At 45.3% G+C, this 18153-nt stretch overlaps 1 protein-coding gene across 6 annotated transcripts in view; it reads right to left on the reverse strand.

Annotated features, from left to right (window-relative positions):
• Nucleotides 1-18153, reverse strand: part of KSR1 (kinase suppressor of ras 1) — a 150914-nt gene that overhangs the window by 89893 nt on the left and 42868 nt on the right. The gene's annotated exons all lie outside the window — the stretch shown is intronic.

Below are 18153 nucleotides of genomic sequence, written 5' to 3' on the forward strand. Positions count from 1 at the left end.
CCTTGATTATTCAGTGTTAGGTGCTGACGGTTGCCAAGCATGTGCACACAGTAAGGTTATATAAAAAAAAGTTAACCCCTTCCTTGACAGAAGGGGTATGATAAATGCAGCCATCTCTTATGGGGATTTAATGACCTTCTCTGAGGTATAAGAACTAGGTATTATCATCACCACCACCACCACAGAGCATCTCCAAATTCATCACAAATACCTTCCAGACATTAAATGACTCAAGCCCTGTGATGAAGGATAGGAAAGGAACCAACTGCCAACCTCCTAAACATCCAGTTCTCGCCTAATGTTCACTAACATAAGCAGACCAACTGTACTAGCTTGAACCTGTTGGCGCTTGGACACAGCTAACATAATAGAAAGAAAATGTCAAGAGACACTTTTCCATAGAACATATGGGCTTGCAAATGTTCCAGTCTGTTGCTAACACAAGTGATTAAAAAAAAATCCTGTACAGACACCCAGTTAATATAAAAAAAATAGGATACATTTCAGTCAGTCAAATACAGTATCAGTCTAGTATTTTCTGTAGCAAGTTTTAAAGGGACTCTACTGAAAACAATTTGACAGTCAAAAAAAGTTTGTCGCAACATTATTTTAAAAAGTTTGAGTGAAAGAACAAGGCCTTAAACATTTATTCAGTAGCATCGTGAATGTGATTTTCAAATCATTAATGGCCATGTTTAAGCATTCCAGTAGCACAGGTGACAGCATCAGGTAAGGAATCTCTTGCCACCTAAACAGGTTACCTCCAAAAAGAAAAACCAGGAACAGTCAAAAGCTCCCAAGCTTACAGTAGGGCTGAATGCCTAGAGTAGAAAAGCAGACACACAAAGAGAGGAACAAACAAGGAAGTAATAGAGCAGGCCAAGAGCCAAGGCAATTAGGCTTTTGGAGGTCAGGGAAGAAATTAATCTCTGATGCAACTACACTGTAATAAAGGCATTACAACAGTCTAGGATGAGGTTGGCCACCGATATGCCCTACCGGAAAGGGAAACTCAAAGCCCTTGAAAGTGTCACGGAGATGGGGGTTCTGTTGCTAGTTCCATCACTGTAAAACTTTGGACACGACACTTTCCCTCCTGGTGTCTCCGGGCCTCTCCACCCCACACATCTATAAAATGGGAATAATAATACTGACCCCACCTGCATAAAAAGCACTGAGATTAATGGGTGAAAAGCAGTGCTCTTAGTCAAGGGGGGGCGGAGCTTATCCCATCTATGTACAGAAAGACTTTTCAAGATCAGAGATCAGATTCTGCAGAGGAAGAATATCTGTAGATCAAACATGCAGAACTTGATAAAAATCAATATTTTCCCTCTTAACAGTCCACTAAGTTTTTTTGGGGGGGGAGGAGAGGGATTGTTTTACATTTGTTTGTTGCATATCTTAACATTATATTGCACCCAAAGTTAATATACGTTTAATTGTGCAACTTCTAGAGTATAGACCAAGTTCTGCCTCAGCTTTCACACGGCAAGTGCACAGAGTGTCAATCAACATTAGATACATTCCTCTAACTTGGTTTCAGGGGAAGTGATTTCTTAGTAAAATACTGGCCTGACGTCAGAGAAGTGACCTTCCGCTGCACATCACACAAAAAAAATTTCCACCCTCGCAAAACCTACAATTGAGCTTCTTCACACTTCAGGCTGCTGAAGGAAAGTCCCTGTTCTAACCACTTTGGGATTCAATCCAAGATTAATTCAGCTGCATGCCCTCCACCTCAGCACTAGCCATCCATTATTAAAGCAAGGCACCACAAAACAATCTACAGAGCCATTCCTGTAATTCCTATGCTGCAAAAGGAATGTGACCGAAGCAGGAAAGCCAAATCCATCTTCAAGAGTACTTAGTCACTTTCCAGTAATATAACTGGAACTGCAATACATGGATACAGTTCAAAGTGCCACATCCTGCAAGTTTGTCCAGCACCAGAAAAAGAAAACCCACCCATCTGTCTTCATAGCAGTCACATTCTACCTAGTCAATGCACCAAGCCACTTAGTTGAAATACAGCAATCACAGGGGGAGGGTGGGTGTTCAGAACAGTTATTTTAGCAGAGCAGCTTGTATCAAACAGCATCCTCTGTCAGAGGATGCATCAACCAGGGATGTGGCATTTTCATTCAGTGTCAGATAATATTTAAGCTATTGCTTGGGGCATTTGATTTGCCCATTTTAGGAGATCACTCAATTGTGCACTTCTGTGAGAAAAGTCACCCTCCATGTTTATGCATAGTGGGCTTAGAGGAGAGAGAGTCACCCATGGGAATTAAGGAAGGTTGTGCCCTAAAAGACTAGAACGCATGTAACTTGTCTTGTACCACTAGGTTAAACCACCCAGGGAATTTTTACACACACACACACACACACACACACTTCAAAAGAGCTCCTCCCCTCCCCCATCCACTCCTCCCAAGATGCCCATAACTACAAGCAATTTGCATATATTGATTTGTAAGGATCTTCGGGCCAGGATGATTAGGCTGAGCAAATCAAATCCCCTCCACTCCCCCACCCCCCAACCTCATCTGATGTAAATTGGCATAACTCCCCTGGAACAACATTGCTTTACACCAGCTGAGGAATGATGGGCTTGTCCATACGGGAAACATACTGGTAAAAGCTAAAGCGTCAATTTAAACAAATACTTATGCTGGTAGAACATCCCTGTGTGGGTCTTACTCCTCTGCCACTGACTGCCTGCGTGACCTTGGTTAACTCACCTAACTACAGGGCCTCTGCTGGAAGATGGGAATAATGAGACTTCACCACATCAAGGGACTGCTGCGTGGCGGCTAATGTAATTAGCGTTTATAAAAGCACTGAGATCCAATACGAGTCCAAGGTGTTATTATAAGATCTGCTGCTAATCCCCACTGTGGCGGTGAATTCCAAGACATGCTTTCCGCTCAGTTTTCACCCGCCACACCATCTCCCTGTCTTCCCACGCTGCATTTCGGTAATTGAGCAATAGCCTCCTACCAACACACACAAGCAACCAATAGATTACTCGCTTCCGCGTCTGCTAGGGCATTCAGCATTGCAGCGTCTAGACTGCCAGCCCGCTTCCCCATTCAGCCTCACCCAGCCATGTGACAACACAAACAACTGAACACTTACACCAGGCCCAGGTTTGGCCCTAGAGTTGGGTGCACTGCCGCTGACCTCAATGGAAACCTTAGCAGCCCAACTTGCTAGACTATAGCTTCCCAGAGCAACTGAGTGGTGAAATAGCCTTATTGTATTATCAGGAAGTAGAATTAAATGATCAAACTACTATTAGTTACCAGCAGGTTCAAGCGCTGATAAGACAGCTACTGAGTGACACCCAGTCGACTGGCAGGGCTGCTTTCCTGACAGAAAGCAAACACTATGAAGGATGAAACAGCATTCAAAGACAAACACTGAGCTTCCTCCTGCTGCACCTGTTTCAGGTAAAATTCCCCATCTAGCCGCATCCGGATAGGTGCCGAATACTCCCATGGAAGAGAGAGGAAGCTGCAATTCTCGGCAGAGGCTCAGCACCTCGCAAACGTAAGCTTTTGGCATCTGGGTCTGATCCTGCTCTTGCTTATGAGACTGGGCAAACGCCCATTAGTTTGATTGTCAGCAAGCTTGGAGCCTCCGAGTGAGGACTGCAAGATATGGCCCCTTACGGTGAGCAGGGTTTGGGGCGAGGGGGGGGAGGTTGTTGAGGAAATATGGCCTTATGGCTACCAAGGTGGCGACAAGAGATGGAGCTCAGTTCCCAGCGTGACTGCAGTGTGACTCCCTGTGACTCTGCATCAGGGCAGGGATGTGGCCAACCTGGAGTAGGGGTGATCAGACCTAGTGGTCAGAGCCAAAATCAGGAACCGAGCCGGGGTCACAGCCGGAGTCAGAAGCCAGGGATGATGCAACAGTCAGTTGCTCAGATGACTTCCTGCCATTGTGCCTCCTTCTCGCTTCAATGGCATGGTCAGGCCAAGTTGGTGGGGCTGGTCATCGTCCCAATCCAGGATCCTCAGGGCTCGTGCCTCTGGGAGGGTCAGAGTTCTGCTGGCCCCTCACTTCCGGTAGTTCTGGGTGAGTTGCCCAGTTGTGGCCAGAGTGTGACGGCTGCCTAGGAACCTGTAGGGCCAGGTCTAAAACCCGCAGGCCCCTGGCAAGGCCCTCCCCACAGAGATCTCTCTCTGCATTGTAAACCTGGGTCTCTGAAACCTGAGCTTGTGGACTTGGTGTTCCCAAGCCTATGCTTGGGCATCCACACTGCGTCGTAAACCCAAGTTTACAAGGGCTGGACCCAGATGTCACAGCTGTGGTAACATGTCCATACTGTGCTACACAGACATTCCGACTTGGCTTGAGCTGCATCTACACTGCAAAATGGACCCAAGTAACAGCAGGACTTGGGATCAGCCCCCACACACATCCCCCCCCCCCCCCCCAGCAGGGTTCTAGGACCAGGATCCTGAGTGCTTGCCAACCCGAGTCAGACTGATGTGTGTGCGGAGGGAAGTGTGGCTTGGGCTCAAACTAGAGTCTGATCCTGGGCTTAGTGTGCTGTGTAGACATACTGACTCAGTTTCCCAAACTTCTGCTTGTCTATTATAACCGCCTGTGTCTTGTCTATTTGGATTGTAAATTCTTCAGGGCAAGGGATTGTCACTAACACTATTACTGTGGTAACATCTAGAGGCCTCAGTGAAGACAGGGCCCCACTGTGCTAGGTGCTTATGTATGGCGGGGGGGGGGGGAGAAATAAGAGTCTTTACCCCAAAGAGCTTACAGTCTAACTAAATGCATGTACAGAGCCTAGCACATTGAGACCTGGACGTTGATTCACACAACATCCAGGGCAGGGGCAGGAATCTAACCGTCTGAACTGCACTAAGAAAACCTTTTGTGAAATAAAAAGGAAGATTCTGCTATGTGCCAATGTCTTTTTAAGTCAATCCACAAACAAATATCTTGAATGCAGAAATAGTTGGCTAAATGAGATGTGTGACTGTCCAATGCCCTCAGATGTTGGTTTGCAGGCATGCGTCATTCAGTATAAAACATTTCTTTCAATAAATAAGATGAAAAACATTCAGGCTGGGAAGTTACTATTGGGCAGATGAACATTCTGGTTTTCAACTCACTGCAACACACACATGGATTCTCCTGGCAACAGGCGGGCCTAAACACATCAAAGCCGCAGAACACTGAAAGCATCTGTTGGAGCCTAAACAAATGCATTACCGAGTCCTGAGATTCACCGCTTTCTAAGGTTATGATGCAGGTTGCTGGGTGTGGGATGCCAGTCTAAAAATAAATAAATAGCCCAAAGACACTATCCTTTGCACACCCAAAAAACTCCTGCTGCATTCAAGTGACGCGAATAGCCAAACATCCCTCACAGTCAACTGAGCCAGTCATTCTGGCTGCACAGAATCAAGCCTACAGTCAGGAGGAAAACCTCGACAAAAAAAAAAATTCATCTTTATATGAAAGCCACAAGGTAGGAACTCTCTTTTCCCAACTGAGGGATAAGGCTAATTTCCATATTAGAAACTTGTGTGTTTTCTTGGCAAATGAAATCGTTTTTAGCTACGATGGAAAGCCCCAAAGTAGTTATTTCACTTCAATGTTCCTATGCATAATCATAGAGTTTGGAATTTTTATTAGCATGCACCTACTCAATTGGGACCTGATCCAAAGGCCATAGAAGTCAAAGGGAGTCTCTTTTCACTTTAATTTGGCTCTGGAGCAGGCTCTTGGATCACTAGAGCAAAAAAAAAGTGAAATTGCACGTTACAAGTTGGAGCTTGTGTCCAAGTGCCAACAGGTTCAAGCTAGTACAGTTGGTCTGCTTATGTTCTGGGCTATCCAGAGATCATTCAAAATAAACTAAGACACTTGACATGCTGTGAGCCAGGTACACAGAGCCGCACATGCTAGGACTCCTCGCACCGCTGGAGAAGAGGAACGGCCAATTTTGGTCTCTGCCTATTCTGCATTAGTAAATCCACATGACTGAGCAGACAATGGTTTATGGAGCCTCTTCCCAACTACACTACATTACACAAGGGCTGGATTCAGAAATATCTCCAAAAAGGACAGATTGGCCTTTAGTCCTAAAAAGGATCCATCAAAAAAAAAAAAAAAATCAGACATGAAAAGAAAATCTGAACTCTGCCTCTCGTATCTAGCATAGCCAAGGATTCTTTCTCCCACCTCTCCTGCACAGTAAGGGCCCAATTGTCAGAGGTGCTGAGCAGCTGCAATTTTTGTCAGGCCAGATCCCCAAGTGGTGTAAACTAAAGTTAACAAGCTATGACGATTTACACTAGCTGGGGATCTGGCCCACTGACTTCAATGACATCTGTGGGTGCTCAGCGCCTCGGACTCAGGCCCTAAGTGGCTACACAAATTGGAAGGCAGTGGGGAAATCCAGCCCAAAAAGCCCCAGATCCCTTACCCTAATTTTATATGATCAGATCACTCCACTGACATCAGTGTAGTTACTCCTAATTTACACTGGTGTGAATGACCGATAATCTTTGGACCAGATTCTACTGAGTCTCTGCTAGTATAAATTGACGCACCTCCATTAACGTTAAGCAAGCAACACAGATTTACACAAGCCCAGACTGGAGCTCAGTTTTATTAGTTGTTGAGTTTAAACTATGTACTCTACTACAAAAAATATTTATCATTTAGTACATTGTAAGCACTCTCTATGGGGCCAAGTGTTCCATCAGGAGACACAGCTGTAAATAATTTACCAGCAACCACATAACCACTTGATTAAAACCTACTGAAAGAAGAACAACTAATTAAATTAGTCTTTGAAAAGACCAGTATAATGATATGACAAATGCATACAAGGCAGATGGCAAGCAGGAACTTGGCAAGACATGAAGTCACAGAACCAAAAAGTAATTTTTCTTTCTTGTTTTGTTGGTTTGAATCAAGGCTTGAAGAAGTCCACTCACCCAAACTCGGGTGCATGAAGTTAGGCACTTAAACCCACATTCAGGCACTTACTTAAATTCACATTAACTTCCGCATCTAACTTCAGGCACCTGACTTTGAAAGAAGTGGCTTGTTGCAGCTTCTAACATGCACCTAATACCAGATCGAGCTGAAAGGAATTGTATGACCCCACTAGGACTGACAGCCTCTTCCTCTAATGAGGGCTACAACAAGCCACCCTAAAACATGGGCACAATCTGACAAACTTGCCTGTGAGTGGAGTTTTCCCATGGATCTTCAAACACCAGCGGAAGGCAAGGACAAAACTGTGTCGAGTCCCAATGCTTCCACCCTACCCCCAGCCCATGCCACTGGTTGTTCCATAATGTGTGTGGGGAGGAGGAGAGGTTGGGTTCAAGGCATAAAGAGAAATTAAGTATGTTATACTGACTGGATCAGGATTATCTTCTGTAAAGAAACTCCCACAGGTCTCTAAGTGGATGATGCCATGGAAAGCTACAATATCCTAAGGGTCCAGAAGGGCCAATCTGCAGCCACTACATGGTGGGAAGAAAAAATGTTTTACCTTCCATGTAGGATAAAGAAGCTACAATGGGATCAGGGTGACCAGATGTCCCAATTTTATAGGGACAGCCCTGATATTTGGGTTTTTTTCCCCCATATGGGCTCCTCTTACCACCCACCCCCATCCCGATTTTTCACACTTGCTAGATCAATCCCTTTTAGGGTGACTAGACAGCAAGTGTAGGCATCTTCTTTACCCCAACGGAGCATAAATCCTGCCCGCAGTCATCTCTGACCCAGTCTTTTTGTAGGGCACCACATCCCTAACCATCAAAAACCTTAAGCATCAGGAAGGTAGCAACTTCCTCCAGGCTTCACTAGTGAGCTAACAGTATCTGTCCTGTAGTTTCACACCCTTCCATGCCCTGAAAGGCATGTGCACTCAACCCCTGAAATAGGATGACACGCACAGAGCAAACAGCCCTAGCATCCCTTCAGAGAAGAATACAGACTGCTTGTACACGGTCAAGACAGCCTCAAGATAAGCAGACTACCCAACTGAACCTCAGCTCCTCCTCCTGTTTCCCCTGGGGAGACTCAAGAGAACAAACTGCTCTCTGTTGAAGAAATGCAGGGCATGGTTAGAAAGTTACCACCAGATAAAATCCCATGTCCGGCTGATTTTACAGCCAGTTGTTTCTTCTCCAATTTAGCTACTCACTAGCTGAGCCTGCAGCCTGTATCACAGCTTTGGGACACCCTCCTGGCACATAAATCCAGGACAAGGTTTGCACTCTTGCTTAAGACAGACTTTGGGATGAGATAATTATGCAGATCCGCCTATTAACTCAGGCCGCTAGCAACAGGCAGTCAGCAGTTACTGCATCACTCTGCTCTGCCCAGCCAAACAAACCATCTAGTCCAGTATGTACACTCCAGACAGCTTTATTTCTAGGATTCTAGTAGAGAAACTATTTTTTAAAGGATTCAGAGAAGAGTTTAAAGCAAGAAATAGACATTAAAGGACTGAAAGGATTCACAAAGCTCACTGGTATGAGAGAGACACAGGACCTTTGTTAAATTAGCTCTTTGACACTTGGAAGAAAAGGCTACAGGGAACAATTCCCCCCCACCCCCAAATGCAAAAAGAGGACAGATGCAGAGTGTGGACTTGAGGTTCTATCCTGCGCTCCTTGAAGTTAATGGCAGCTGCTTTACTGAATTCAGAGGGAGTGTTATGTGCTGGGGGGGGGGGAGGAGTCTCTCAGGAGCCCCATGTTTAAATTCAATCCCCAGTTTGAAGGGTAGGCAGGGCAATTTCCCTGCCTCAGAGAAACCATCACTGTGTGAATTCTCAAACTTTGGTATAAAAAGAGACCTGACAAAGCTGAGTGAAGGGACCGCCCTCCCCCACCCCCAAATACCCACCATCCTCTCCAAACCCATACCTCAGCTGGGTGCAGGGGGTGACACCAAAACTCACACCATTGTCCAAAATGGTGTGACGTGAATAGCTGTAGGAGAACAGGAGTCAAACAGCCCACTGGACATACAGGTATTCAGGTACACGTGTAATGGAGCAGCAGATGAGTTTGGTCATTAAGTATAGATCAACTTTTTTTTTTTTAATGCTCTTTGCTTTAGCATGAAAGAGGCTGCTCCATGGATTAAGCAAAGCAGAAGGAAGAGATTTACTGAGCAAACATGTTGACATGTCTGGAGAGGAATGAAACTCTCACCAGGAAGTCTGTTCATTTTAGTCTTTAAAACCCAACGTCCCCCTGAGTCTCATCTCACGTCTGCCAGTTTTACAAGGATGCAACTCTAGGGACTTCACTGGGGTTACCAGGGCCGACCATGGGGGGGGGGGGCGCGCCGGGCAAGAGGGGCAATTTGCCCCAGGCCCCACAGGGACCCCCCCCCCCCACGAGAGAGTTTTTCGTGGGCCCTGGAGCAGGGTCCTTCACTTGCTCCAGGGGCCCTGGAGCTTCTTCCGCTCTGGGTCGTTGTCGGCAATTCGGCGGTGGGGGGGGGGGTCCTTCCGCTCCGGGACCTGGGGCACTTCAGCAGCGAAGACCCGCAGCCAGGGGGTCCTTCCAGCATTTCGGCAGCGGGTCTCGGGGCGGGTCTTCGGCAGCAATTCTGCGGCGGGGGGTCCTTCCGCCCCAGGACCCGCCACCGAAGTGCTGGGTCTTCAAGCCCCCTGAATCCTCTGGGCGGCCCTGGGGGTTCCACCAGAATAAATGTGGTGTAACTGGTATCAATCCTCCGTTCCAGATCACTGGCTTCTAACACTGCTTTCCAATGGCAAAGACCTAGTGAAGGAATTGTTTGTATTGCTACCCTCTCAGCAAGAGTCACTTTCATTTTACTGAGTTTATGCTGTGGAATGGCATGAAACTTTACATGGTCTCTCTAGCAACATAACCTTAAAATAATTAAAAATTTCACTAAGAGAGAAGATCTTTTGGCTGTAATGCAAAGGAAATAGCTAGGAGCCTGATCCTGCACTGACTTCCATGAGAGCAGGACTGGGCCCTCCATCCCCTGTGCATACGGCAGTGTTTGAAAGAACCAGAAGAGTGACTTCGGTATCTCCCATTCACCCAAGAGCCTGTCGTTAAGGTAGATAAAATTCTGTAGGGCTCAATCCAAGCCTCTAACCTTTGAGCACATGCTGTGGTGCACTGACAAGCATCGCTGCATCTTATTTACAGCACAAGGTGTGTATGCCGCACTCCAACGGCAGGTGCCCCTCTACTAGTGTCAGCAAAGTAATAGAGTAGTGAGCCACCCTATACTAAAATTGAATAGGTTTCAGAGTAGCGGCCATGTTAGTCTGTATCCGCAAAAAGAACAGGATTACTTAGTCTCACCTTGGAGACTAACAAATTTATTTGAATAAACTTACATCCTGGGACCACTCCATACCAGACCCGTGCCCCAGCCTGAAGGGTGCTTTACTTTATGCCAGCCATCACCATTCTTTTAATGCACCCAGACATCTGTGGGGAAGTGGGCCCCTTCTTCCCAGCCACACCCGTTGCACCAGGTACAACACCTGAGGAGCTACCCCACTGGAGAGATCCTCTGATGGGGGGTGAAGTAGGCATTATGGAAGCTTTGATCAATGAAGCAGTGTAAAGCTACCCTACCAAGTAAGGGCAGGGGGAGGAGGAGTGGAGGTGCGAGAAGAGATCTGACCCACAAGGTATAATGCACTTGCTATGATTATATTATATTGATTATATTGAGCAATGCAAGTACACCTCTACCCTGATAGAACGCGGTCCTCGGGAGCCCCCAAAAAAAAAAAGTCTTACCGCGTTATATCGAACTTGCTTTGAGCTGCCGGCGTGCGCAACCCTGCCCCCCCCCCGGAACACTGCTTTACCGTGTTATATCCGAATGAGTGTTACATCGGGTCGCGTTGTATTGGTAGAGGTGTAGTAAGAGGCAGAGCACTTTTTCCTACATTAACATACACTGGAAGACACAAAAGCCACACCACCATTTAATTCGGTAAAATAAAAACACTCTTTCCTGAGCAGAGACATTTCATGCCAAGTTTATGCCCTGATGAAACTTTACAGCCCAGCCAATGGAGGGCCCAGTCCTGCTCTCATGGAAGTCCATGCAGGATCAGGCTCCTAGGTATTTCCTTTTCATTAGAGCCAAAGAGTTTTTATATACAAAGTCTCAACACAACCTTCAACAGCCTTCCAGGTGTCCACGGCAGCCAAGCCATAAACAAAGCAAAAATGGAAAGGAGACATTAAAATGAAGTTTGGCCAGCCTCCAACCCCAGATGGATTTGGCAGACAGTCAGCTTTCTAAGTGGGCTGCAGGCACTGAAAGAGAGGTTTTTAAAGCTGTTCAGTTTGAGAATTAGCGACTGCGTGTGTACTGGCAATGAAAGTGCAGGAGATCCCCAGATCATAGGGGACCAAAAAAAGTATTAAAAATTACAAAAAACACAAGCACTTTACACTGTGGGCCCGATCCTTAGCTTAGCTCAGCGCCACTGACTTCAGTAGAGTTACACCCATGTATACCAGAGAAGGATATGGCCCTTCTCGTAAAATAAAACTCACTCCCCGCACCCCCGAGTGAAAGTTTCATGCCCATTTCCTTCCTAAGGCACTTACGTAGACCCATTACCATCATATCTGGGTCTGTCATAATCTTTAATGGCTATATTGTCACAACCCCTCCTATGTTATTTTCCCCATTGCACAGATAGGGAATTGAGTCATAGAGAAGTTAAGTGACTTGTCCAAGGTCACACAGGAAGACTGTAGCGGAGCAGGGAACTGAACCTGGCTCTCCCAAGTGCCAAGCTAACATCCTAACCCGCCTTTCTTTCCCAGCACTTTCGGTAAGTGCATTAAAATTACATTGAAGCAGCATGTGTGATAAACTGAGGTTCAGTATTGTGTTTCCACAACTATGATCTTTAAGGTCATCCACACAACATCACTTTACTGCAGCACCAAACAAGAGTCTAGTTTTCCGATGGGAAGGGAGCTCAGATTCAACACACAGAACTTATCTACATGGATAGGAGTGAGAAAATGTGCTACCTAACACCATATTTGGAGACAGTTAAGCATGATTCTGCCTCACGTTTTGATGCAATCACACAACAGAAAAACATGAAGCAAAAATTATGCTACCTTATCCACACTGACTCCTATACAGAGCCCAGGTTCATGTGCATTCAAGTAGGTGATGAGGAGAAACTTTAATCTCAGTTTTTAAAAATAAGTGTTTAACAACCCTGCCCTTAAAAGAAGTTAGTGTAAAACCCAGACCCTTTGTGCCTACTTCCATGCAGAATGACTGGCAAGTAGCCTTCATTGAAATGGGATTTTCCACTATTACCAGATTCCTTGCACAACAATTGTAGCCTCACAGTACCATTTAACAAAAAAAACAAACAGGCATTTCAAACATGTTAGGTCAAGGGTTGGGAAACTTTCAGAAGTGGTGTGTCGAGTCTTCATTTATTCACTCTAATTTAAGGTTTCACGTGCCGGTAATACATTCTAACATTTTTTAAAAGGTCTCTTTCTATAAGTCTATAATATATAACTAAACTATGGTTGTATGTAAAGTAAAGGTTTTTTAAAAATTTAAGAAGCTTAATTTAAAATTAAAAAACACAGAGCCCCCCCAGACTGGTGGGCAGGACCTGCCAGTGTGAGTGCCACTGAATCAGCTCGCGTGCTGCCTTTGGCACACGTGCCATAGGTTGCCTACCCCTGTGTTAGGTCAACACAGGGCTGAAGGAATGAAACTACACTGGTATCTGTACTGCAGCCTCTTTTAATTGCTATTAGAGTTCCAACATGCACACGCTGGGAGATAGGGTCTGCTGAACCAACCACAGTGGTATTTAGGGTGGAACGGCCCAAGTCTGCCTAATTGCTGTTAGAATCAGGCATTCACTTCCCACTGGCAGCTTTAAATTAAAAAAAAAAAAAATCTTCCTCTCATTTAATTCAGGTTGGTTCCTGAGTGTTGTCCCCCAACCCCACCTCCCTCTCCGCTCCCACTTAAAAAGTTTCAGGGCCAGATCTCAGCTGGGTGTAAGCCACCGCTACACTGACTTACCCCACCTGGAGGCTATATTTAAGCAGGCTCTAAAGAATTCTAGCTGCATGGGGAGCTGCTGTCCTTGCTGACATGGTTCCCACCCACCCCCACTGCCGCTTTGTCAGCATCACTGCTGTACTCACTACCCATGTGGATGCAGGGAGCATCTGAGCCACAATTGGAATGTACAGACTTTTGGAATGTACAGATTGGGTTTAGAGAGGGCTCCGGCATGACTGCCCTTATTAGGGATACAGAAGAGCTGAGTCAGCCTTTTGAGACACAGGATCCTACGCTACTGGGGGGGGGGGAATATTATCTGGCCATGTATTTCCTCCTCTGTTTTTCCCCTCATTTTACTGCCAGAGGGAAGATGAAGCCAAACGGTAAATGGCTGAGTCAGTGGTTTGCACTGCTTGAGTCGGAGGCCAGCTCTTTAATGAGGCAGAAGGCCACCAGCAGATGGGAAGGCTCTGCAATCAAACAGCACAATGGAACAAAAGGAGAAAGTGCCCGAATTTGCTAGGCTAAAGATGAACAATGGAGCCTGACCAGAGAAGGATCTAGAACCTCAGGATTTCTGCCGTCAAAGAGGGGTGAAGCCTGCCACCGTTCTCCAAAGCCATGCCCGGAACTCCCCTGACCCAGAACAGCATGACTGACACCGACTTACAAAACACACCCGGCATTCACAGTGACCAGAAGCTTTGTTGCAGTGGTGGTCACTCAAAAGCCAGCTGAGACATGGAATATGTTGCTGCCTGCTGCTATCCGGAGAGAGTTTGCCTCTGCAAAAGGATATGCAGCATTATCAGCTGGTTTACCCCAGATACTCTCCTGAAACCTAGTGAATCAATGCTGATTTGGCACACAAACACTGAAATTTGGGGGCTGATCCTCAGCTAGTGTAAACCATTGCCAATACCTTAAACAAAACACAGCTTCCATTCAGATGGCCTGAATTCTGCCACTCTTATTCACATCGAGCAGCACCTTACTCCCAAACAGTCCCATTGAAAGCCCAAGGGACAGGCAACTGAAGGTGGGATGTGAGCGTATGTATACAGAGGGGTCCTTGCTGCCTGCTCCCTCCTGCACAGGTGTGTAGTCCAAGAGTAGAGACCCCTTAGCACTGACAGCATTCTACCTCTGTTTTTCACTTCCTGCTGTAAACTGCTGTAGAGTGTTGTCACATTTCGCCACAGAACTGACTGTGGTGAAATGCAGTGATGGCCAGAGAAAAATCCTGCACACGGCTCTTAAAGGGGAGTGTACTTCTGGTGGTTAAACTACAGGTCTGGGAGTCACATGTTTTGGATTCCATTTCCAGCACTGCGGCAGATTTGCTTTCCGGCCTCAGCAGGGCACCCACTTCTCTGTAGTGAAGCTTCCCCCTGGGGGCCAGAACTTGTTGTGAGGATTCATTAATAGAAGTAGGGAGGACAGAATTGGCCCCAAGTGAGGAAATATGGCAACGGTAGTTTGACTCAAGGGACAGAAAGGAAGTTGCAAGGAACATTCTGTAACATGTTTGCAAAGAGCTGTGTTGATCTCCCTGTTTTAGGGAGAACTGCTAAAAAAATAAATCACTGTGCTGCTGAGTGCCAAGGAATCCATCCCTTACATTAAAATAAAATCAAGTGTCAGTTGCCAAATTCTGCTCCCTTACTCACCCAGAAAAGTCTCTTACATCACATGTAATCCTATTTATTTCAGGGCCCTCAGCCTCTTGCCAAAAGCTGGTGTTTCTTTTGGAAAATCTGAAGCAATAATGCCGAAACAGTTTGAATTTCAGCATAGCGGAAATACATTACTAAGGGCAGAACACAGATCAGTAGAGCTGGAGCACAACCTGGTAGCTGGACGTTGTTGTATATTTAAGATCCATGGGAATCGGAGAAATAATGATAGTTTCACACATTCGGGATGGCTCTCATGACAAATTAGTAGCAGATTACGGTAGATCAACTAGTTTGGGTTTTTCAACTACAAGCAAACAAAGTATGTTAACAATGCAGAAATGTTTCCAGACATTTAGCACCATTTAAAAAACAAAGAAAAATGTTGCTAAGCAGCAGCAGATATTTGTTGTCTTTTATAATGAACAGGCCCTCAACACAAACTCACATGGTCACAACGTCTGGGTTTAAACAAACAAGTTTCTCAGAAGCAGAGTCACTCAGTGTCTTGTCTTCAGGACTGCGGACCTCAGCCCTTTTTGCCGGCCGGGATACTGATTCAAACAGGAGAGGATTGCGATTGTGGAACAGGACTGGAAGCGGAAGATATTCCGAAGTCTACTCCATGCTCAGGCTTCCAGGCAAATCATTTTGAGGCCTCAGATTCAAGGTGTGAGAAATGGGGTTAGTTGCACTCATGCGATTCTCCCAGCTACTGAGGATTAATTTGGGGGGCACTTGGAAGATGAAAGGTGCTATTTAAAAATAAAATGCCCTGTGCACTGCACTGAAAGCACACCTGCACACTATATCCATGGAGCTAGTGTCAAGGGGACACTAGTCACATGTTGGATCCCCTCTCCTCACTAATGGCCCTGAGCCAATGCCTACTGAAGTCGACTGAAAAATTCCCACCCACCTCTCTGGGACTTACTTATACAAAGGGACAGCTCAGTGGTTTGAGCATTGGCCTGCTAAACTCAGGGTTGTAAGTTCAATCCTTGAGGGGGCCCATTTAGGGATCTGGGGCAAAAATCTGTCTGGGGATTGGAACTGCTTTGAGCAGGGGGTTGGACTAGATACCTCCTGAGGTCCCTTCCAACCCTGATATTCTACGATTCCAAACCCTTCAGACCATCACTGCTTCTTTAAAACCATGCCCTCCCCACCTTGGATACAGAATTTACCCACACACAAAATTTCTTTCCCATCCCAATCTTAGGCATCATTCAGTCTTGAGCCAACAGCAGCTTTTCTAGCCACACAAGTGTCAGGATTCGGAAATCCATCTTGGGCCTCTGCAGGGCTAGAAATGGGTGTTTAGAAAGGAAGAGTCCCAGCTTCTCAAAAAGGTCAGGCCCTCTCTTCAAGTCGTGCAAGTGCCCAAGATAACAGACCTGAAATAGCTGGACCTTAAGTTCGACATTTTTAGGTGCAGGCTTTTTAGGTTTTGTTTTAAATGGCTCCCTATGCACCATGTATAGTCAGGCTGGTAGCAACTGAGCCATCTACTCTTACAAGTGAAGGTATATTTAAAAACTAGTCCTAAAAGAAAAAAATTAACTCTCTAGGGAAACAAACCGCTTCAGTAATAGTTGTTCCTGTAATGCTGGTATTGAGTTTTATTGGCACTGGGCCGAGATCACCTACATAACTCACTTTGGCTAATGCAGCCATCCAACATTCATACCAATAAAACTCTTGTATCACATCTCTTCTGAATTTGTTGTACACACACATTTGTCTTTTTTTTACCTGTGCATCCCCACTAGCAGAATATGCTATGGTCCCAGGTTTTACCTACCTGCTGTATGGCTCTCACCCACACTTTCTAGATCAAGTTGGGTTATTATTACACACTATCTTGGCTTGCTATATTTTGTAGTAGAATGGTCCTTTGACTTGCTACAATAGTGTGATTAGGTGAACTTGGAAGCAAAGGCTAAAAACATTGGTTAAACTAGTACTTCCCTTTCCAGGAGAAAGTTAAGAGCGCATACAGGGCTCCTCAGAGTTTCATCAGTCACAGTAAGGATTAGAAGAAATACCCACTTTAAATGAGAACAGTTAAAGGGGCTTTTCCCTTTCTGAGCACACCTAGGAAGCCCTGAAAGTGGAATTGTTAAGGCCTGGTTTTGACATAACTATGTTGGTCGGGGATTGGGGAAAAAAAAACAAAAAACACAATACTCAGCATAGCATGTTGATCAGGGGAGAAAAAAATCCAGTGTAGATGCAGCTACATCAATGAAAGACTACTTCTGTCAACGTACCTACTGTTGCTTGGGGAGGGCAGTGTTCACACACACACACACCCCTTCAGTCTGCATAGGATGTGTCTGCACTACGAGGTTGACGAGTATGGCTACATCAGCATAGCTACATCGGTATAGTCTCCATAGTGTAGACAGTGACAACTGGAAACGTGGAAAGAACTCAGGGCCTTATTTTCAGCTAGTGTGAATCAACCCAGTGCTGTCAACAAGGGCTGGTCCAAAGTTTTCCCTCAAAACTATTTTTTGATAGAAAGTTCAAGTTTCAGCTAAATGAAATTTTGCACAAGTAGCATCCACTTTCTGTGGAAATTTTGATTTCCTCTCCCCCGCCCCCCCCAATCAAAAAGCCACATGCCCAAAAAACAGAATATTTTAGTTTGCGGCTGATGTTTTTCAGCTCTTGAATTTCTTTGGAAAAAACTACTACGTTTTTTCATACAAAATTTAGACACTGATTTTTTTGTTGTTGGAGTTTTATACAGGAAAAAATTAAAAGCCACTTCTCCTGTGACGGTCAGTGGAAGTGTGTGATTTGCCCCAGCTGAGGATCTGGTTCTCACTGTTTCACAGAAGCAAGAAAAAACATGCCCTGAAATAAAGAGAAATTTCCAGTAATGTTCCCCATGCTTTTAAAAAATCTCCTTGGAAAACCTCAATCACAGCCTGCCTTAAGGGTTGTCGATACATATCTTCCATTAATTGTCACGATAGATGCATCTAAGCAGCTTTGAAAAGATCAATCTAAAGCAATCACCAAAAGGCATTGAGCGGTTTAAAAAAAAGTGTTAATATGTCAGGTTCTTCTTTTCTAATGCATTCAGCATCATTAATAGCTTTAAAAAAAATAAATAAAACCTGCACACTGGAGCCTGCAGACTTCAATAAAAGCCCACGCACAACAGCAAGAGAAGCATAAAAAACTTCCTTTCTAAATTAAGGTTGTTTCAAACAGAAGTGAAAGTTCTTTTGATACATCAACGTTCCCCCTCCTTTGAATCAGATAATGATATCTGTGTGAAAAAAAATGAAGTGCCTCTTTATTTATAGCACACAGATTTGTGAGACAACCCCTTACCCTTGTTCTTTTGGTGCTGGTCTGTTCACTTTGGCCCTCC

This window comes from Mauremys mutica, chromosome 19, assembly GCF_020497125.1.
Source record: "Mauremys mutica isolate MM-2020 ecotype Southern chromosome 19, ASM2049712v1, whole genome shotgun sequence".
In the NCBI taxonomy this organism is placed as follows: Eukaryota; Metazoa; Chordata; order Testudines; family Geoemydidae; genus Mauremys; species Mauremys mutica.